The sequence below is a fragment of the Pezoporus wallicus genome, unplaced genomic scaffold (genome assembly GCF_028554395.1).
Source record: "Pezoporus wallicus isolate ANWC-B61680 ecotype Strahan unplaced genomic scaffold, APGP_CSIRO_Pwel_v1 scaffold_6445, whole genome shotgun sequence".
In the NCBI taxonomy this organism is placed as follows: Eukaryota; Metazoa; Chordata; class Aves; order Psittaciformes; family Psittacidae; genus Pezoporus; species Pezoporus wallicus.
The window spans coordinates 6,010,403-6,033,588 of NW_026641753.1; the positions used below are offsets into that span (position 1 = coordinate 6,010,403).

The window sequence follows — 23,186 nt, forward strand, 5'->3', positions numbered from 1 at the left end:
ATGGCCTCTTCCTGGAATAACAAGAGTGATGCCTAGTGCAAGGTTTAAAAATGTTCAGAGGCTAAATCACACAGATGTGAACAGAAGGACCCATCAGCTTGGAAAAGAATGATCCTGGAGCAGCCAAAATTTCCCCTTTACCCTTTAAGTGTCTGCAACATAGGTCTGTAGCACTGAACACATTGTAACTCCATAGGCACTGGAAATTTGTGGGAGAATTACTGGAGATTCAGAACAAAATCTGTCCATGATCCAAGTCTCTTTTGGGCAAATACAGCATGCTGGAAACTTGGGAAGAGTGTGCATTATGTAACCAGGCTCAGCTTCACAGTCAATTTAGGAAAAATGACATTTTGCTTCCCAGAATGAGATCTGGGTAAAGAAATTTTGTCTTGATCAAATGCAGCAGCTGTTGCAGTTTATATTCAAGTGTGATGCAAATCAAGCCCCCATTTCTGCTCTGTTCCATTCTGCCCAACAAGGGAACGGTTGTTGTTTCTTTATTTTCCCGAGGACTGGCCTGTGTTTTGACCCCAGAAATTATGAATGGTAAAAAAAAAAAACAAATTATACAAGTTCTGGAAAATTGTAATGACACATATAAACAATTTAAAAATACTTAAGTGATGAATCTGTGTTGTAACAGCCAGCTGCAGTACTTATAACTGGAGTATGTTAAACCATTTAAATATTGCAAACATTATGTACAACAGATCTTGTACTAATTCATTATGAAAACAGCAATTTCATTTAATCATTTATTAGCTATTTATAAGGTGTCTGCATATTAAGTAAGCATACAGATTGTTGTTCAACCTGTCGACCAGTATAATGACTGCTTAAGTGTCACCCCTGTGTAATCACTAGCGATTGTTTTGGGTGATCATTGCTCTCAACTACTAGTTACTGTCATGATTGTGTGGTTCTGAAACAGGTATCTGCAATAGAGTAAATGAGGTTTTTGACCCCCTAAAAGGGGAAAACCCCCAACAAATTCCTCAAAACAATGCTCGAATTTTAATATAAGTAATTCATTCCTTGTTTCTCTTCACTTCTGGAACTTATATTTACCACTGTCATAATACAGACAGCGAAGCTGGCTGGCTAGAAACCCTGTAAAATCTCTGCCTGTAGAGGTTTTTAAGATCCAGCTGGCCAAAGCCTGAAGCAATCTGGTCTGAATTTAGCACTGACACATATTTGGGCAGGAGACTGTACTACAGCCCTTTGAAGGACCCTTCCAACATCAACAATTTGGGGACTTCCTATGAAGTGGGGAACTAAGCAGAATGCTATCAGTTATGTTATGTTTGCATCATCCTACTCATCTGATGATTAAATCTCATCATGATTAAATCATCATCATCATCTGATGGTTTGAGAACCTAAGTCAAGAATTTCCCACCAAAGTTAAAAATATCCAAGGACTTAGGCTACGAAATCCTTAGTAGCCTAGAGCATGACTCTTATCTATGTCCCATTAATATTTACTATTTTGGAAATAGTAGTGTATGTCTTTCACAAATTGCAAAGATCTTTGCTTGAGCTCTAAATAGCTTTACAGCACAATGTCAAATGCTAATTCCAGAATGTGCATTAAAGTATGTCTAGATTGAATATGACTTAATAATAATTCTCAGAGAATGCTAGAATTCTTATTAACAGGATTATTTATCACATCTAGTCTTACTCCTAAAATGAGTATGTGAAGATCAGAAGAGGCCTTGTAGGGTTTAAAAATCTTGGACGAGGCTACTGCAAAATTGCTACAAAACATACCTTCTCGCTATATAGTCCTGTTTGTATAGGTACTTACAGACTATTCAAACCTTATAAAGTGTGAGAAAGGGATAAGACTTTGTTGCAATAGTAATGTTCACACAAACCTCAAAAATTCCATGGTTTATTTTTCCTTTCCCAAGTAGATAAGTATAAAAATTCCTCTTGCCAGCAAGGACTTGATAGACTGCTGAAGATTTCAAAACTCCAGCAGATTCCCGTAGTGATACATCACTTTGTTCTTTCAACTTGAAACTCGTAGATGCAAATATTTAGCACTGAGGTATTTAAGGTTAGCTACAGTAGGCATTTCTTGTGAGGTGAACAGACTCTCCCAGACAGTGACAGTGTGAATTATTCACTGAGGGATTTGGTATTGTTTGTGATGCTATATGAAAATGCACCTCCATTAGCTTCATTCTTTTAAATATCTATATTTTTGCCATTTTAGTTAAAACTGAGGCTACAGTTTGTTGTAAATGTCTGTGTTTCATGTCTTTGATCTATAGCTGCATACATACAGATTTATGAGAGAGGTTTCTTTTTGAAACCAATTTTATTTTCAGTCGTGAGAGTGAAATTTCCCTCTCTAGGCACTTCAAATTGAAAAAAAAAGAAGCTTGTTTAAAAGAAAGACAGTGACAAAAGTCAGCAATTGATAACATTAAACTGGAGATAAGGAAAACTGTGAAAAGCCAGAATCTTAAGTCACGCATCAGTACATGCGGACCCAGTACGGTGTTCAGTCAAAATGAATACTGTTTGAGTGCTAGTGATTGAGTGTAAGGTATTTCAGGAATTAATAACAGACTGAAACTGCTAGCTTGCAGTCATCAGGAGAACTCATGTGGCTATTAATTGCCAGGAAAACCTGCAATGAAGTCTTCACTGCTACTAGAACTTGCAACTGATGGAGAAAATGATATAGATTCTTTTTGCATAACAAACATTCATTTGTTGTTTATCCATTTCTCAGTGTTTGTTCCTATCACCTAAAAGTGTTTCCAGAAATAGAAGAGAGGAAGGAAATTATCCAGATTTATCTACAAGGGCTTGTACAAAGTACTGCTTTTGCTGCTGCCTGAGAGAAACATGCCAGTTGCAGGCATCAGTAACTGAACTACCAAAACCAACATAAGCCCAAGAAGAACTCAGCAATGGCAATTGCCAAATAAAGGACAGCACATAAAAAAAAAGAAAAAAGCTTCATAAAAGTATTTGTATATCAACTTGCCTGGAACCCCAAAGGGAGCTTTTGTGGAGAAGTAGCATCACTTGACATACATATAGGTATTCTGAAAATGGAGATTGACAGGAACACATACATATCCTGCTTGTCTTGCCATTTATGCTCTTTTTATACCAGTGCACTTACGCTAACTTAAATGAAATTACATCCTGATGAAATATGAAATTAAACTGTCTTTAATGTTACTTTGTCTAATATTAACTTCCAGAAACCCATTACCAGAGGTTTAGAATGAGCTGTTTCTTGAATGGCTGACTGCAGTGAACTGTAACACTTTGCCATGAAAATTATGTACGGAAAGCTCCAGAATACTGAGTACTCAGGACCAAGTACCAAGATCCTGAGGGTGCAGTACGTGACAGACCATTTCTGAGTAGCAGAATTGGCAACCAGTGTCCAATCCAGTTTCAGTGAGCACAGAAGCCAATAAGCGAAGTTACGAACTTGTACTCTTCACAAAGCAAATCAAAGAGAGGAGAAACCACATTTGTTAGTTTAACAGACCTTGGAAAGCTCTTGCTTCCATACTGCAGCCTGATTCTGTGTTATCATGTGAATATCCTTTTATATGCCACTAACAAAGTAATCTCTCTAAATTCCTTTTCAATTTATGCTTAACCATCCTGATTTGCATGCACATAGAAAAGGAAATGAGAAACTTTTAAACCAAAATCTATATTCTTAGAACTTGATATTCAGGCTCATTTTTATGCATGGAATTCCCGTTAAGATTACTGGAAGATTTACCTACAAATCTTCCATCCTGGAAGAGTGATTAAATTCCCAAGGTTTTATGAGAAATAAGAAAACTGTATCTTGCTTTTCACTTGTCAGTTAATGCTAATGAGAAGCATGTGTAACTACACTCTTGTATGTTTAAATTGACCAAAAGGTCCGTAAGAAGCTGACTTGAAAGCTAGAGTTGGAGAAGAATCCATGAGTTATTCATGTCTCAGAGGAAATACTTTTTGGTTTGACTTATGCTTCAGCTGCTGAACAATTTTTACATTTTATCTTCCTGCAGGAAAACCACCTTTAATAAGAATGTGAATCCATGTGAATGTGTGTAAAGCAGATTAATTGCATGGGTATCAACTAAAATAAGTCTCATGTTTCCTAAAACCATTTAGATAACAAGACTTTATCTTTTAAGGCTGCTCTTCAATATGAGGAGTTATACCTTCTGTTGGAACTACTGGTTAATCTGAATATGGAGTCAGTCACTTAAGTGTGATGTAGCAAAAAAATTCTATTCCTATTTAAATTAAAATACATTGCAAGCAACACACCCAACTGCATAACGTCCTAGAATATTGCTTCATTTTCTGTTTCTAGTGTAGCAGCACAGAATGATTTATTTCCAAGTTTCACCACCACTCTCTAACTTGTGGCAAACATTTGTTGCATCATTTTGCCAGATACATTATACCAGAGGATTTGAATTAATAGAGGCATCTTAGTGTGGTGGTGATGAAAAGCCCAAAGAAAGGTCTGATTATTTAGTCTGAGCTGCTATACAGTAATATACTGTGCACTGTACACTGTGCCGCTGTTTGAATCTATATGGTGAATCCAAGCAAGTGTAGAAGGAATGAAACTGGAAGAATACTGAGAAACAGCTATTGAGATTGCAGTACTGGAGCATGAATGGCTGTATTTTTTTATCTGGGAGACTTAGAAGAATCTTTGTTGTTCACTGCATGTTCTTTTCTTTATATTATTTCTAAGTTTTCAATCCTTGTCTTCCAGACAAATTCAGACAAATTCAATAACCTGTATTTTGTTTTAAATGATTTAAATTAGTTTATTTTGTGATAGTTATGACTCAGCACAGCAAATATTCTCTTAGACATAAATAATACTGGAGTAAAATCACAAGTTTGGAAATGAAAGTTATTTAATGTTTAGAATTTATAGGTAATTAAAAAGTTCTCATCAGGATTGATTGCTAAAGATGGTGTTCAAAAATAAATACGTGGTTCTGGCTTGAAGAGTCTAGGAAGTGAGTGTAGTGAATAACTTTATTCCTGGATAACAGGTATGCAGTGAAAGCAGATGCATGCCTCCTGTGCTGCTTCTGGTCCTGACATGAAAAGAATTACTGTAGGTTTCATAATTCTGTATTATTAAATCCTTAGCAATTTGGAAAGGAAAAAACTAACAAAAATAAAAATAAATCTAGAAGATAATATTACATTTAAATGCAAATTCTGCCCTTTCTATAGGTAACTCCAAAGAAAATACTGGCAAAGCAGGATTCTGATCTTATTGACTACTTGCGCATTGGCAATACACAACTCAGAAAGTGCCAGAAACCTACCACAGAAATCGTTAGAAAATGTGTGCATGCAGTACCAGTGTTTCAGAATAGTATTTTTGTTGATAAGGGATGAGGCATTTGCAGTATGTTCATTTTTATGCAGTCATCTTATTTTTTGACATATACTGATAATTTGGACTAATGCCTTGTGAAAGGGCATTTTCTTTGATGAATTTGTTAAATGCATTTGCTACTTTGACATCAAAGGGGTTGCTCTGATCTGTAAGTGCCAAGCACAAAAACCAAGTATAAGGCAGGCTGAGGGTACGTGTGTGAGTATGGTAAAGAGATCATGAATGAATGTGCCATACAGTTGCCATCTGACTGATAAACTACCTTTCTGCTATTATTTTTATAAATTGAAACTAGTTTTCATTAAATATCATGCTCCGTTATCACATACTTTTCATAGATTTTAAAGGCACAGAGATTCAAATGTTCTACTACTTTTGCATTATTTGTGCTATATTCAGCTTTGATGTATTTTTGAAATTCTTTGATAAAATATTTTACCTACAGTTGTTTTGACTGTTTTCCATTCAGACAAACTACAGGCTCTGCACAGATGAGAACTTTCTGACATATAAAAAGCTATGTAGTTCTTTCCAGTATTCAGATTCCTAGTGTAGCTTCTACTGTATGACTGTTCAGATGCAGCTGGATATTGCAGATGACAGTAACATCAAGGGGCACTTTTGTCTGTTGCTCCTATGTAACACGTTAGTATGTCTGGTTACATTAATTCTGAATTGCTCTGGCAACTGGACAGCTGGGAATGTCAAGAATTGCAGGTACTTGTTGGCAGAGTAGAAGAGTTTGATCGTTATAAATATCTTCATTTTTACCTTTTCAATTAATGCCTAATGCCTCCTGCTTGCATTTTTCTTGACTTCCTCATTATCTGTAGTTTTGTTTCACCTAGAAATGAGGGATTGAGCCATTAAATTTACAGCAAAAAAGCACTCCAGATTAAAAAGGAAAGAAGAAAAGAGAAAATGTAATTGGTATAAAAGTTGTATAAATTAAGTTCCTTATTATTTTTCTTTAAATAATGAATTATTCAGTATTTTGGTGTTAATAATTTAACAGAACCCAAAGTAAGATATCAGCAGGACATATGTGGGGTGGGTGGTAGTTCAAGTTTGATCTAAAAGGCTTGCCTTTGTACTGAAGTTGGGTTGAAGCTTTGATCTATTTATAATGAGTATTCTAAGGGTTTACTAATTATTTTAAACCTGAAGAGAATCTCATAGTCCATTTTTCAGTTGGAAGGGAACCAAAAATAAACCTTGCTGGAAGGTAAAGGCACAAAGTCATAAAGTTCAGGCGTGTTTTTGAAGTTAAAGCCCAACCGTCGACTGTCTATAATTTCTGAGAAGTTTGGGGGAAAAGTGTATTTTCTGTTTCTTTTTTCATTCTGTAGCATAAGGAAGTTTTCTGAGGTACTTCTAACTTCTGACTAGAGCACCCTTTATATATACCATCCATTTTAAAAGTTTGTAGCCATAAATGTGAAATGCAGAAAAAATCCTTTGTTTGGAATTGCATTTAGACCAAATAAGTATCAATTTCATTTTCCAACCACATTGAATCTATTGCCAAACTAACTAAACATACTTGTTTATGAGAAATCGTGGGATGACAATCTATTTATCAGGGGAAACTACATAAAGTGTTCATGATTCTACACAAATACAACTTTAAATAGGAATTTATCACTGCTTAGAACATTGGTCATGATTTGAGAGGTTTCTTTGGAATCCAGATACTTGTGCCTGATCCATATTTAATTCCTTCTTCAAAGGCAATATTCTTATTCCACTGTGCTACAGTTTTTTGTACAATGATTTTGTCATTCCTCGGTGGAAAAGCTTTCTTTGAGTTTTTCAGATACACAGAGCACAAATATCATATCCAAAGGTGCTCATTCTGGAACAGCAGTGACAGTAATCAGGTGGACATAAGAGAGTCCTTTATATCTATGAGCACTGCAGCATGCAAGCTACACAGCTGTAACAGCTGGAAATTTTCATTGTTTGAGGGTTCCTATAAATATTCCTCAAAGCACTGGTAACAAGGCTAGGGAATTGATATGTTTGCATCACAGAAAGCAAAAATTCATATAAAACAGTTCTGTGGATTCTGGCTTTGCATAAGTCATTTTTAAATCCAGAAGATGTGGAAGGTATTTGTTTTATGCAGACATTACTTTAACTTACTTGATGGTGAGGATGAATACTTTCTCTGACTGTAAACACATACTCTAGTAACAAATACTGTGGCATTGCTCCTGAACATAAAATGGTATGCCTCATGATGCTATTAAGTGCTATTTATATAATGTGAGAAATACATTTTCCCCCATTTACTAGGAAATTTTCCAGTTTTCAAGGGGTACTGACTAGTTTAATGAATCTATAATACATACAAAATACTTTCTTCCTCCCTTGAATCAGTATTTGGGATTAAAGGTGAACCTCTTTTCATGGTTCAAATCATTTTCATTAGCAGAAAGAAAAAAAAATGCCCAATAAGCCTGGTACAGCAAAGAATTATTTAAAATCGTTCTGAGGAGCAATTTTTGCCTTTTCAATTATGCAAATGCTCATCAAGTTTTTGTCTTTGGTAATCTTTGGCTGATATTAAAAAACTGACACAGACTTCTTGACCTGACGCAAATGTAATAGCTGTGAAGGTTTTTTGTACCTTTATCCTGGCACAAGATTAAAGAAATGAAAGTACTGCATTCCACAAATCAAGCTCACACTTACACCTGTATCTTATCCTTGAGATTAAATTTTTATAGACTCATAGAATAATTCACATAGGAAGGAACCTTGGGAGTTTCTAGTCCAACCTCCTGCTCAGAGCAATGTCAGCACTGAATTCAGCTCTGGTTGCTTTAGGCTTTGTCCAGTCAGATCTTAACCTGCACAGACAGATTCCACAGATGTTTTTTTGCCATAATATCCAGGCAGAACCTTCCCCATTTCAGTTTATGAGCCTGTCTCTTGTTCTCTCACTGTGCACCTCACTAAAGAGCCTGGCTTTGTCCTCCTGGGATTTTTCTCATGCTGGAAGCTCCTTTCTTCCTTGAACTTTGTATCTTTAGGCAAATACCTTTTCCCTAAATACAGAAAGGCAAAGTTTCTAGTGTCTGTCTTCACTTTCATGTCCTGTCTGTGTCTTTTTGTACTGGAGCTCAGCCAGGAGCTTCCTGTGAAACTATGCAGGTCTGCTGGTATGTCTGCTAGTTTACCTGGGTTATTGGAATAGAGTGATGTGCTTGCAGAGGGTTTGCTAGCTTTCTTGAGCTCCTTTTCCTTTCAGAGCTGCCTCACACAGGATCTCACCCACCCAAAAGAAATCCCTGTCTAAGCTGAAGTCTATCCTCTGGAAGTCCAGGGTCTGTACTCTGCTACTTGTGTTCCTTTGTCTCAGGATCTCGACTGACTATCCCTAGTCTGACCAGCATATCCAGTAGTGTGTTTGGTACTCCTATATGACAGTTGTTGTTTGGTTCTGTTGGCTTGGGAGCCAGAAGGATACTTTTCTTAAACTATTTCTTTAAGGGCTAATCTCAGAACTTCATTATCCATCCAGCTGTTCAAACAGCACCCTATCTGTCTAATGAATTTAGTTGTAAGAAGATCCCTTCCACATTGTAGGAACACCTGGAAATGGACTTTCCGCAATGACTTTGTTTAATCACCATTTTAAAGTAGTTCTTAAAATGTTATATTTAAAAAAAAAAACTTAACAAAAAGAGTGAGGTTTTCAAAGAAATCAAGAATCATAGCTGATTAACCATATTTATCATTCTATTTTTATCTATAACTAGACTTCTAGACAGCTCTAACTCATCAAATAGGATATAGGAATCTCTTAATTAACACACTTGTATAACTAGACACATTTTACTACATTCAGTGAGGTGTAGCTATTTCATGGTAATTAATTAGAGATTGATCATTTAGGAATTTGTCACTGGGACCAAGATGCAATAGCTAATGAGACTGCTTGTTACAAATTCAAATGAAACCAGATCTAAGTCGAAAGTAGACAGCAAAAGATATCAGACTTAGACCTAACCGATCACTTAATTAGCTGTGCCAAGTAAAAAGCTGATAATGAAAAAGATCTTTAAGTGTTCACTCATGGTATTTCACTTCCAAGGTACTGTATTTTAAAGCCATTTAACACATGAGTGTTATACGAGCCCATGACTACACATTACAGCAAATGCTGTCATCAAATTTGGCATTTGGGGACAAAATTTATAATGCATAATATTAGAGATACTTAATGCCTCTTAGACCACAGAATTTTTGCTATGCAAATATTTTGGACTGTATATTTTGGTACAAGATCAGAAATACTGTAACAATGAAACTCTCACAATGTCAAAATTAGCATTGACTCCAACTGAGCGAGGGCAATGGAAGTCCTGTCCAAGTTAATGGAATGTCAATACAAATCAAAATAATATAGTACGTGGCTGTACTACTCTTTAAAATTAATTATATTTCAACGCCATTGGCTTTATTTGGATTACATTGAGGTAGGCTCTGTTTTGTTTATTTAAAATATTTTTGTATAAAAACCGGGAAGAAGATTGGAAGAAGGGGGCTTCCATCTTTTACTAAGGGAAAAAATGTTTTTCTTTCATTCATTTTTTTCAGTCCTTTGTTTTACTGAAGTCAGTGGAAGAGAAGAGCTTTAAAGCTCATAAAATCCTGTCTGAATGACATGCAACCAGAAACTATATATGCTAAACCACAGTGCCGAGGAATCACAGTTAATTGTGTAAAAAACACACTGAATTCTAATTTCTTGTGACTAATCCTAGAACTGATGAGTCCAGACACACTATAGGAATCTACTTGCTAAATAATATATAGTGAAACTGAGTTTTTTCTTCTCTGCTCTTTATTTTTCCCAACATCACTGACACGTAGAAATGGACATATGGCTTGCAGCTTGTACTTATTTTCCTTCAGCTTGTGTTAATTTGAGTCTGAACAACAAATAAATACATAGTATATAGAAGATACCAGTAGCTAGGACATATGCAAAAGCCTTAATTCAATCGCATTTAGCTGTTCTAACTGTTTTAATTTGATCTTTTAAGCCACATCTGTATCTTATCATGCGGTGTATTCCAGTACAAGAGCAATTTTACATAGTAATAGATTAAAAATATTTCTCTGTTTATAAAATCTTTAAACCCTTTTAAAATTAGGAAATTCAGAAAGAAATGAGTTTATTTCTCATTATTTGACATAATAAAAATACTTATGTCTGACAACAAAATGGGGTGGGGGGGAAGAAGAGTAGGAGGAGGAAGAGGAGAGGTGGGGAAAAGAGACACATGTACCAGCAATGACTGCAAGTGTAAGCAAACGTATACAAATAACTTTCCAAAGCCCAGCTGCTTTCTCTCAGTATTTACCATGGTTAAGCTCCCTGAAGGCTGCCATAATTAGTTTTCTCCCTTACAAGTAATTATAAGCACCTGCAATTAAAAAAAATATTTGTGTCTGAGATCTGATCCCTCAGGTATTTTCTTTTAGAACCTTCCTCATTTGCTCTTAGAAGTTCTTTTCCACTAACTTTTACTCTAGGGATGCTTTAAAGGGAATGAAACGTTCCTCTTTCTTTTAAAACCTGGTGAGATCTAAAACAATGCTGACAATGTTTTTCCTCCCCACGATCATTTTGGAGTGAATGTCATAGGCTCAGGAATAGGTGATTACTACCAGAGAAGACAGGGAGGTGAGATCTACATAGGGTATGCTCAGACCAAGGGCAGCCTTGAAAGGGTTTCACATGGCTCACATTCAAGCCCTCTGAAAATTTCACAGCAGATGTCAACAATGTAAGGGTCCCTATTAATTGCTTTCCCTAGTTCATTCCATGATGGCCACATATTTTAAGGTAATTATAATGTAACCAGAAATGTAGTGGGATGGCTGCATGGAAACTGCCCTGTTCCAGACCCTTGAATCAGACCCTTATGATACAGGGTATCTAAGTGATGTTTCCTCTGTCCTGGGTGCAGCTCTTAGGAGTTCTTCAGTGACAGAGGAATTTTGCAAGTAGCTGGACCTTAAGTCTAAGATTTTTTGTTAAGGGATGGTCAACACTTCATATTTTCTCACTGTTCTGTTCTGCTCCTTCTCAAAATAGACTGTGTATCACTCTTTGGGGAATTATGCAGTACCACAGACTGGAAGATACATTAGAGACTGAAAACCCAACATTATGTTCCTCTACTTGTCCTTTTCCTTGGATGTGTTGCAGGTCAAACTCTACAGAAATTAATCTTCCACACCTGAATGTTGGCATTAACTTTAGGCTGAAAGATTTCCTCAGAAAGAATTATTTAATAGTAATTTTGCTTAATGTGAGAAACTGACAGGATAAGCTATGAAATCTACAAAGATTTGCCCATTAATTTGACAAACCTAAACCACTGACAATCTGATAAATGAATTTGATTCAGTTGTTATTCAAATACTGTATTGATCTTACAATGATTGTAGCATCATTTTGGTGCAGTAGACCAGTGATTAAATTTTGTGTGCTTTCTTTTTCATAAGATATTTTGTAATTTCTCTGTGCACTGCATCACCAATACAATCTGATGGAACTACTTCTTCATATAAGCAAATTCTCAGCGATGGATACATATTATTGAAAGTGATTTGGTTTAAAAAGTACTCCGGTTATCTGTTGTCAGATACAGTACCTACCCCTGAATTCACATGAGGGTTAGCAAGTGTCCCTAGAGGATAGAGACGTGTACTTTTAAGACTTTAAGCCTGTGGTAACATATAAAACACAGGACCTATAAAGTCTTCCCAGGCTCTGGACAAAATGCCCATCATGGGAATTTTCTTAGTTTATGCTGATAAGGAATTCAGGGCTTTCCACTTCTGTATCCTCCCCTAGTAGACAGGAAAGTTAACTGCATAAGCTTAAGGGAGACATGGGCTCCATCTTCAGTCAGACTGACTGGCAGACAGGAGTGAACGGCTCCTGTTGTACAGCTGAGAAAAAAGCCTAACTGGCTCTAATTTTCATTTAAAACCCTCCTTTAATACCTGTTAAAGGCAATGGAGACACTGTATTCTTGGAGGGCAAACACATCCACAGTTTTTAAGCTATAGCAGTTTCAGAATTTCTCTGCCTTCTATAACACATTAATACCTAACTAAAAAAAAGGTTAATTAATACCAAACCAAGAAGCACAGTAAGCTTCAGGATGCCCTTCCTCTATCTTGTCATGCAAATACTTAACAAGAACAGGAATGATATAGTGCTATTTATATCAGCCCAATGCTTGGCTCAGAAATTACCCATAAAAGAAGGTCTATTCAAGGAGCAGTGCCCATTCCCTTTAAGGCCCTTTAATATTTTCAGTCAGCTCCACCTTGTTACATTTGACCTTGTTAAAAAGACCGCATTCAAACAAAGGGGAACTAATCTAGATTTCTCAACCAGAATAAAACTGAAAGCAATCACTGGCTTTTCAAAACGTGCAGTGGTCTTGGCTGGATATGCTCACCTTGTAATTGTGTTTTCCCAAGAGCCTTTCTCCCAAATAGGAGGTTGGGATGCTATTGTAATGTCAAATGTGACTCACTGTTACAGTTGCTATTAAAAGTTAGCAGCTGTAATTAGGGGAGAATTTTGAAGCTGCAGTGTTGTATTGTCAGTTGTAACAGCTTTTAATTATCTTATATTTTTCTTTAAAGTGATCAGCTTTGCAGAAGTTGAATGTGCTTTTATCATTTTTACTCTGGAAATGAGCTGACATGTTTAATATAATTTGGATAGAAATACTGTTACTGCAGAAAACAATTGGAATCTGTGAACTTTTTAAAGGATTTTGAACACAGGAGACAGCCATAGTGCTTAGAGGGATTTTGCCATCATCCAATTAAAATTGTCCTCCATTCTCTCTAATACCATTCTATCTGGTCTTAAAATGCGTAAGACTAATTACATTAGCCCACAGAGGCTTGCATGGCTAATACTATTGGCCATTTCCTCAAATAGAAGAATTATACATGACTAACCACTTTGCAAATAATACCAGCGTTTCTACTGCAGGGCTAGATTTGGTACATAGATATGCTGTCATTTTTACACTGCGCTTGCAGCAACCTATGGTACTTGAGCTTAGAATAGCTGCCAGTGCTGAAACAGCAATGGCCAATTCCATTGTCCCCTCAGCCTACTATAGCCCATCAGGAACCAAAATCTTTTGTTGCTATTTCTAATCTGGTCTTAAACTGAGGATAGAAAGAATAAAGACAGAGCTGTATAGATTAACTTTATAATAGCCTTGTTATGCATGACTTCACTCCCTTAAAGTCCCTTCATTTCTATCGGAGGGGGTGAAATCAGCTTTCCAGGGAAGGATCCTGGTTCTTAAGGACCAGAGAGAATGCAGTTGGTGTAGGATCTACTTGTGAAAAAAAGCCTAGGTTAGCAAATTATCCTGTGGCATGCAGCAGTCTAGAAGGCGAGATACAACTAAAGAAATACTGTACAGTATTGTCATTTTTGGCAGGCAGCATCCTTGTCAATATGCATGAGCACCCAGATGAATGAGAGAACCTGTCACCCAAGGGATGTTACACATTGATGACAACAGTCAGTCACAGGTCCTCTGCTATACCATGTAGTTAGACTATGTTCTTTTGCAGCTACCACACTGAAAGAAGGAAAACTGCTAGGCAGTGAAGGACAAGCAGGATTGGTAGTGCAGCTATCCTTGCAGCCAATATTGATGTTTTCACTTCTTGGATCCTGCTTCATAATTAATTCCTCAAGACTGGAAAAAGTGAAAATTCCTTAAGCTTCAGGAGCCCCAACAAATTTGAAAATTAATTCATATATTATGATATTGGCCACTGCATCCCTATTAGAGACTAACTGAGCCCATGATTTTTAGTTCTGTGAATGCTATCTCACCCCTGCATGTTGGTATTAGATTGTAATGTTCATATCCAACTAAAAATCCATGATGGCAGAGATTCATGGTCATGTCATGATCTGGTTCATGTACTCCGTTAACAATTATCCCAGACATTACTGTCTCTATGATACAGTCCCCAGATTCTCTGAAGCAGGCTTAAATAATGGTTCAGTTTGGTGGGCATTTTTTTTCCTCTTATTAATGTTTAAATAGGGATGATGCCTTTCAAATCACAAAAGCAGATGTAAACAATCAAGCAGGTATGGATGGGTATCCTTTATCCTTCTAACACATGACCAGTATGTATCAAGAGATGGGTAATAAGACTAAAGTTTCAGAAAGAATAGTTCCTTCTCCGTGTGAAACTCCAAAAAGGGGAATTTCATTGCTGTGAATTTAGATTTTAGATCTGAAATTTGGGAAAAAATAGGTTTCATTTACCTCAGAAGGAAAGATTCTTTTTTTCCTCAAACACACTCAGAATTTACTTCCTGTCTGAGGCAGATCTAACACCTGTGAGTATTCTGCTTCTTGTTCTTTCACTTTATTTGATTTTAATTTTTTAAATATAAACGTTCATCACTATATAAATCAGTAATAAATGAAGTGCATTTAAATGGATTTGGATAGTATTGGACAGTGATATGGTCACAGTTGTCTACAGAATGTTCAGTATCTTGGGGGAAGAAAATGTCTTAACTGTTCCTTTGAGGTAGGTTTGTAAGTAGTGGCCATTTCTCTTTAATTTTGCTTTAATGCTTAAAAGAAGTTTATTTCACTGAAATAAATGCTTTTCACTATTTCTTTTCCATATGAGCAGTGTATATACACACACATATATATACACACATAAGTCCTACGCAAGTTTAGAAACTGAACCAGAAGATTTCAGGGTATTATATTTTCCAGACTAAATTGGTATTTTGAAAGAAATATTTAGCTTGGACTATAAGAAGGGGATGAGATATTCAGCACTGGATATACATTTCCCAGTGCTCTGGGAACCTAAGTTCCACTGAACTTCAGGAAGACTAAAGCACTGGTTCTTACTAAGCCATTTGTGATCTGATTCACTTCAATGGGACATGTCAAATTAGGATATTTAAAAATTAGTCTATAGAATCTGAATAAGAAAATACATTCAGTATCTTCTGATACCTTTGAACATAGCCTTTCCACAGGCTTAAAATCTCACTATTCCAGGGAAATCAGTAATGATAATTTAAAATTGAGTAAAGAAAGAAGTAGTCTTTTTACTTTGAGGGACTATTGGCTGCTTCTGGGGATTCTTCAATTTTCATTTCAGTGTACAGGAAAGCAGTATATTGCCAAGATAAAACAGAAAGCTTAATAGCCACTGTATCTCTTGATGTTTATGGAAACTTTGCCATCAGTCTTTAAAGAAGCTGAATTGGACTCTGAAATACTGATGCAAATGAAATTAGGAGGAAATACGCCTTGCAATGGTATAATCACATGTCATTCACACTATTAAAATACTGCACTATACTTCTTTTTACTAGATTAAATTAGAAATCACATGTGTCCAAGAATAATGGGAAATCTTACTTGTAGAAAAAGATGGGTATTTATTTTTTTCAGCAACAGACAGAAATAATGGAAGTCTTCAGGCAGCTTGATTACTTATAAAATTAGCTTTTAAAGAAAATGATTTTATCTTTCTTAACAATAAAAAGGTTCATATCTATTCCATATTTAAAAATTTCACAGGAAACTGTCATAATCCTACTCTAGGGTAGGTGGGGGAAACTAAACCCTCTATTATTTTTGCAGAGTTGTAACATGGCAACATGATTTTGATAGCCAGTTGGCTAAGTGTACTCTTGCTTCTTGCAGAACACTTCAGGTCACTGTAGAGTACTTGCTATTGTTAGGCACTAGGTGGCCTGCTTGCTAAGACATAGTAATGAACACTTACACAAAGGCAATTTGCAAAAGCAATGAGAGTAAGTGAGTGAAAATGCATCTTTAATTTCTAATAGAGAACTATACATTTAAACTATCTGATGCAGAGTAACATATGCATGGAAATCGGTAGATTGTATAAACTACCTAAAAACAACTTAGCACATTTTTTCCTTGTCTGGCAGACAATATTTAATTCCTCTCTTTATCTTTGCTTAAGGAAGACCAGTAACTTATTCATACTTACAGCAAAAACATTCTTCTCTTACCCAGCAATGTCTTAACAGACAAAAACTATAGCTATATGTGCATCGTTTTCCTTCTCAGTAGCATAAAAGATGAAAGTGTCCCACTGAAAGATGGGATACCTGTATGTTCTCTAAATTGTAAACGCTTACTTCTGAGGGAAGTTAAAGAGTAGCAAGTGCAATGTGGTAGTAGCATTTGGCTTAGAAACCTAACGGATTGTTGTATTATGCTCAGAAACATGAAAGGGGTCAGTGTTATTTATTGTTTCTAAAGAGCAAATGCAACAGCTAGGAGTTGTACAGATACAATGTAACAGCTAGGAGTTGTACACATACTCTCAATCTCATCTCAGATAGCAAACTAAAGAAACAGTAATTAAGAATGGTAAGCAAAGAAACACATGGCTAGGTTTTTTGCTTTGATTTCTAGTAACTGAAGGCTGGATGCAACCTGAGTCCTGTGCTAGTAACAAATCACAAACTATATTTTTCAGCAATTCTGTTTTCATTTATTGGTCTGTGACTCTTGCTAGCATCAGTAGAAGGAGATAATGGTGACTTGAGGTGGTGGTCAGTTTACGCTTTTGAACATGGATTTTTTTTTTTTTTTTTTTAAGTATCAATTTATTAAAAATGTAATAAAAGGATCATTTCAATAACAAGCCTTCATTAAAAATAGTTTTACTGTTCAATTGAATAGCTAAATAATTAACCATAGCTTTATCTGAATATAATTATTCACCTTCTTAATTTCAGCTCAAAGGCAAGACTAATGAGATAGCTGAAAATCTAATGATTATTTTATCTGTCATTGATAGAATTCTAAAATACTAGCGGTCAAGGAGAGTGCAAAGCTTTTACTGTTCTGCAGAGGCCATGTGAGAAACACTTATCTGAACCAAGGAATGGAACATAATCTGCATTCCAGGCAATACTATTTTGATCATCAGCTTGGAAATTCATCTTGCAGATATTTTTCAGCTGATTTCCCTGAATGTCTCTGTTATCAAACAAATAAATGAACAAAGAACAGAAAGCCCCACTGCAGTGATTTCTAATTGTATAAGAAAGGGCATTGTGTGGCTACTGTCATTACTGGTTTCATTTTGTATTGAAATCATATAAATTTAAACAATGGATTCAGATGACTGATCATATTTTTCTAGAACAGGAAAGATATTTCAACCTGATATTTGTGTGCTTTAATCTGAGTATGAGTAGAAGACACCACCAAATATATGACAGAATATATTGCATTCCATTAAAACACCTAATTATTTATTCTTTTTCCTATAAGAAAATATTGCATCCCTAAGAAAAGGAACTACAGGAACTTGCATTTTTGTGATTTGATCAAAAATGTATGCCTCTGTATTCCAGCCAAGTCTGAGCATGAATCTCCTGAATTGATTTTAAAGAAATCAGACTTGGCAGTATCCCTCAGGTTACAGAGAATGATTCTCCATTTAAAACAATGCAGCATCCATCCACAGTGTGTACTGAGAAATAATGTGCCTCCTCAAACTCTGTCAGACAAAGAAAAAAAAAATCTGTGGTATGTGGCAAACACACACACACAAAATCCCATCGTAAGAACTCTGGTGGTAGCAGTAGGGAATGAACTACTGATGATCTACATGCTTCTACTGATGCATAAAGAAACATCACTGTGAGACATTAGGCTGCCTCTAGGAATTCATCATCTCTGGGCATCAGAAAATAGGTGTACTGCATCACATAAAATATATGGATTTTTATTAGGCAAATAAACCTGCAAACTTAAGACACCATATCACACTGGTTTTACATACTGGCATGTTTGAAAAAATTCAAAATATCTCACAGTAGTTTAAAGTATACATAGACTAACATCATTAAGTTCTAGCAAAGTGTTCTAGTAATTCTGTTAAACCTTCTGATTTTTTGTTCCTCATGATTACATTGTGGCTACTTTTCAACACAATGGTATTTAGCACTTCCAACTCCTATACCAGAATAGACATTTTCTTTGGGAAATTTGCTCTAATACATTTAATATATATTGCATATAATGCAACACTGGAATTCTGATAGATGTTAGTAAGAGAGCACCAAGTTTTCTTTACTAAACACTCAGGGTTTGGATTTTGTAAGTTCTGAGCATCTACTTTACTGGAAATCATCAGGATTTCTGACTGACAGTTACACTGTCAGAGGTTGAAGATTTGAAATGTTATTATTTTTCTCTATTAATTTAATCATAAATCAATATTTCTACTTCTTATACCAGTTACTGATTGAACAGTTAATCTTATCACTGTTGTTCTATCTCATGAAGCAACATGTAATTATGTCCTTGTTGTCACTTGAGCTGATCTTGCTTAAATAATTCAAAACAACTTCTGCATATAGAGAAAAACATACACTTTCTTGGTAGGTCTTAGATTTGGAGGCATAATTAGCTGATGTAAAGAAATAGTCTATCTGATGTGTTTTCATGACATTTCTATTACAACTTTAATACAAACATCTGATTTCCAGATATAACCAAAAAGCCTTTGGTTATTTCTAGTTAACTGAAACAGGCAAAGTCACCAAAATATAAACCATGACAAAACTTCTAAATGATACAGTATTTAATACAATCCTGTATTATTCAATGATTCTCTGTGTTGTAATGACTTCAGCTAATAGGCTGGTATGTGTTTTGTGGTATTTTTTGTGCTCTTTTCCATCTTTCACCTATTATCAAGAGGTGAAGTCACTCCATTTATAGGTAAAATTAGCTTTTTCACTTGAGTTTGTGGAGTAGGAACATGACTTCTATACAAAACAGAGAAAGCATGCACATCTGTTTGAAACTTTAACCATTGCTCATATTCTTCCTCTAAGATTTTTTCATTTAATTCCTACCTTCAAGAACTAATACTCCATATTGTTAAAAACTGTTCTGTGCAGTGTACCAGCAATGATAGGCCCATGATGTTATATGAGAAAATACACTTCAATATGCCTCTTGAAAGCTTTTTATGAACATCAGTGACTTATAAGACTCTGATATACATATATACACTGTTCTCATTAATGTAGTTATGCCCACCCCCCTTTAAAAACCTTTTGAAGCTGTTCATCCGCTTGCAGTATGTCAGAAGAAGAATGGATGGGAAATAAGATCCTATGCTTTTCTGTTCTACATTAGAAGCATGAGTCTATGCCACATCACTTTTGTCTGTACACCACTGACGGTAGGCTGGCGACACTGAGTCAATAAGCATGCATATTTCTAGCTAGGAATGCTTTTTCCACATTACAAAGCCCCGTTTATTTCATCCCAATTGTTGACAGCTTTCAATGAGGACACAGTGAAGAAATGCAAACAACACATTCTCCAATATTTGAGTACGTTCTAGGAAGGAGTTGTAGTATCTTGATAAAGTTCATGGATCTAGGCAAAACGTTAAAAATCAAGTTTTCTGAGATTCTCTTAAGCATCAGCTTTCCCATGTCAGGCTTCAGTCAAGAGCATAGCTTCTTTGATCTGGCCTGAACATTTGTAATAAAATATAAAATTAAGTATTCAGGGCTGATATATAGCAGCCTATGCCAATATTTAATAATAAGTTCTGTTGTTGAGATATGTAGGCTCTCTCACTTCATGCTTAAGTTTTGGTTTCCAGAGCTTTAGCTCTGGCAAACTTTATAAACCCTAAGGAAGATGTCACTGATTTTAGTGGTCTTTGACTCAATTTAATAGAAAAGATCCATTTACTATACAGGTAAAACGAAATGTAAAGTACAGAATCAGGCCCGGCACATCAAAATGCTGTAACACATTTTAAAGTATCCCTATAATTCTGTTCTGCCCAATTCTGTGGCTCTTTTTACTGAGCATTTTTGTACAAGTAGTCTGACTGACTTTTAGAAGCTGCTTTTTCCCAAGACTAAACAGCTATGCTACATCATTTCTACTGAACAATTTAGTTTTCAATCCCCTTTCCAGAATCACTTCAGTGTAGTGCTCCTGGCACAGAAGTTCAGTGTCTTTGAGAAGCAGTCTATGTGTTTGCAATCTCTATTGCAGTTTGGGGTTCTGTCAGGATGGGAGGTGCTATGCGCTAGAAAGTGGTTTACCAAAACAGATGATTCCAGCATCATTTTGTGTTGTTTTTTAAAATAACACAGAAAAATACTTGCAATTTTTGTCTATATAAATATAGAATTACAGAAATATTTTTCTTATCTATCAGTAAGGCATGACACATTTTACCATTAAGAGCAATTTCTTACAAGTTTACATGATTTCACCTTTCAGAAGATGGTATATATTCAAGTCATGCATATGCTAATACTGAGTTATTAAAAGTTCAGTCCTACTCTATTAGCATATAAAGGATTAAGTAAAATTTTGTTGCAATTAATGCATAATTTGCTATATGCCTTTTGTTTGAAAGTTACATTAAATAATGTGGAAAAAACTGCAGAAAGCAGAGTATGAAAAAAATTTATTATTTCTTTCATTACTAGCCCTGTATTAGTATGTTGAAGTGAAGGTCATTTCAAGCTATAAATATGGTAAGAAGAGTATTTCTCCTTAGGAGGACTGGAAGAAGAACAGGTAATGAAGGACAGAGTTGTGCCACAAGGAAATAATCAAATGATATTGCTGAGCTTGACTGAATTTTAAATATATATTTACTCTAGATTTTAATATCATAAGAGAAATTCATGCCCTTAATAATGTAAGATATGAATTAGTAAGGCTTGATCTTAATCCTTTTAACTACAACCAGCTGGGATCCAACTCAGATGCTTTGGTCTCCCACTTAATAAATCACAAGAAATATCTTATCAAACTGTTTTTCCTTTTCTTTTACACACATTTATCTCCTATAGTTAGTAGGGGAAAAAATGAGGTTCACTTCTTCCTCAGAGAAAATTTCTGTGAAGCCATGCTATTCTGCTAACACTTTTCTATGTATATAGCATCTTTCACTTGGACCAGTCCCCAGGTGGTCCATAGACCCTAAATACAGGGACATTTTTCCTCATAGTTTGTATAGTGTTGCACTGACGCAGCTTTGGGAAAGGGAGCATGGAACAACCTCTCCACCTAAACCCATGAAACGCCACCATTTTTGTAGACCAGAATTGGTACTGCTTAAGCATGTGAAAATTAACAAGTTACAGCCTCTCTTTGTCCCAGTTTTCTTCACGTGGATACCCATGCACAAGGAAGCACTCACATAGTTTCTACCAGGCAGGTTCACTGTCACCCATTCATGCTCACTAGGCAATGGTACCTGGCTGGGTGTCTCCCTGTCGCCGAGCTGCGGAGGGAGCCCTCGGGCGCAAGATGGCGGCGGGAAGCCCCTGAGGGAAAAGGAAGCTTCCTCCTCACCTGCTCCCGGGAACCTTCTAGAAGGAGGCGGTGCTGCGCGCTGACGGGAGCGGCGTGGCCGCCGGGCTCACCCAGGGCGAGCGAGGCCGGGAGAGAGCAGCCCACAAAGTGGTGTTTGCTCAGGCTTTGTGTGGTTTGTGCCACAGGACTCCACAGAGCTGAAGGTGGCAGCTCTGTTCTGCGTGCAGGTAAGGAAAAAGGGTGCTGCAAGAGACTGTGGAAGGAGCGCTGAGCCCTGGAGCTGGTTGGGGTTAGGGTTAGGGGGAGCATTTCCAGGAGGAACTGGAGAGATGTTTACTTACAATCCTATTTTTGTGTTTTGTCTTGATCTGTGTTTTTTTTTTTCTCCTTTATTTATTTATTTATTTGTGGTTATTTGTTTTATGTTTTTGTTTTATTCTTTTTGTTTGTTGGGTTTTTTTCCCCTTCCTGTGCAAGGACTGCGGTTTTGGTTCATGTATTGGCATAAGTTATCTTTAGGTGGTTTTGTTCTGCCCTTGGGAAGGCCTTGCTCTCAAATCATCATCTCTTAGAAGAATCTTATATTACATACTGTGATGTTTTATTCATGCGGTGTGTTTAGATAGGGTCAGTTAGCTAAAAACCGTGTTGATTGCTTCCCTGCCGTTTGGACCCATACATAAATGAGGAGAAAGTGCCATTCAATGTGTGCCGTTAGTTCTCATGTCCCCGTTATTCTTGGAGATTCCAGAGTCAAGTTTATGGTTTATAAATGCATATTCATATATATTGTATCCATATGTTACATGTGACAACTTTGGGCTAACATGGTGATGGGGCTGTTAGTTAGTGAGGCACATGCTAAAGTATAGAAAGCCTCTTTTATTATGTACTTACATTTTAAGCTCTTGACCAGTAGCTTCTAGTTTCAATCTCATTTACATTTAAGCTAACTTTAAGAAGAGCAAGAAATCTTATGTGAAAATGAGTAGCTGTGCTGCTACTGGATGAAAAACGCACTGTTAGTGATCTTAAGACGCGGAGACTGTGCTGCTAAGATTTCATTTTTGCTGTACTGTATAAACTTTGGAAGGAAATAAATTGAATAGGAAACATTTAGCTTCTGTGAAGTGTTTTCGAGGATAAATGTAGAACTGCCTGCACTGTATTCTTCCCATTTTACCAAGGAGCAAGAAAATAACCAGCTAATCATTAAATAACTAATCTGTTCCACTCCTTGTTATTGAAATTAAGGACCATGTAAGTGTATGAATTCTGTGTGCTTTAACATGATCCTTCATGAATTTTAGAACATGAGAAATGGAACACAGTGTCTA

The 23,186-nt window shown here is 36.1% G+C and overlaps 1 protein-coding gene and 1 long non-coding RNA gene across 5 annotated transcripts in view; one reads left to right on the forward strand and one right to left on the reverse strand.

Moving 5' to 3' along the window:
* Window positions 1–23,186, forward strand: part of PCDH11X (protocadherin 11 X-linked) — a 490,198-nt gene that overhangs the window by 17,936 nt on the left and 449,076 nt on the right. The gene's annotated exons all lie outside the window — the stretch shown is intronic.
* Window positions 5,772–21,898, reverse strand: LOC130607731 (uncharacterized). Its single transcript, XR_008974319.1, has 2 exons — window positions 21,791–21,898; window positions 5,772–6,266 (listed from the first exon to the last, which is right to left on the reverse strand). It is a non-coding gene; the product is annotated as an uncharacterized LOC130607731 (long non-coding RNA).